A 544-nucleotide genomic window follows, 5' to 3' on the forward strand; every position below is an offset into this window, starting at 1 on the left:
ATGACCTGCTAGTCTTTCTAGCATCTGGTCTATGAATGGTAAAGGAAAATGATCCTTTCTGGTGGCTGTATTGAGTCTTTTGTAATCAATGCACATACGCCACCCTGTAACTGTCCTTGTAGGAACCAGTTCATTTTTTTCATTATGAACCACTGTCATGCCACCCTTCTTAGGGACGACTTGGACAGGGCTCACCCAGGGGCTGTCAGAAATAGGATAAATAATCCCGGCCTCTAGTAATTTAGTGACCTCTTTTTGCACCACTTCTTTCATAGCTGGGTTCAGCCGCCTTTGTGGTTGGACCACTGGCTTGGCGTCATCCTCCAACAAGATTTTGTGCATGCATCTGGCTGGGCTAATGCCCTTAAGATCACTAATGGACCACCCAAGAGCTGTCTTGTGCGTCCTTAGCACTTGAATTAGTGCTTCCTCTTCCTGTGGCTCTAAGGTAGAGCTTATAATTACAGGAAAGGTTTCACCTTCTCCCAAAAATGCATATTTCAGGGATGGTGGTAATGGTTTGAGCTCGGGTTTTGGAGGTTTC

The sequence above is a fragment of the Arachis duranensis genome, chromosome 5, assembly GCF_000817695.3.
Source record: "Arachis duranensis cultivar V14167 chromosome 5, aradu.V14167.gnm2.J7QH, whole genome shotgun sequence".
In the NCBI taxonomy this organism is placed as follows: Eukaryota; Viridiplantae; Streptophyta; class Magnoliopsida; order Fabales; family Fabaceae; genus Arachis; species Arachis duranensis.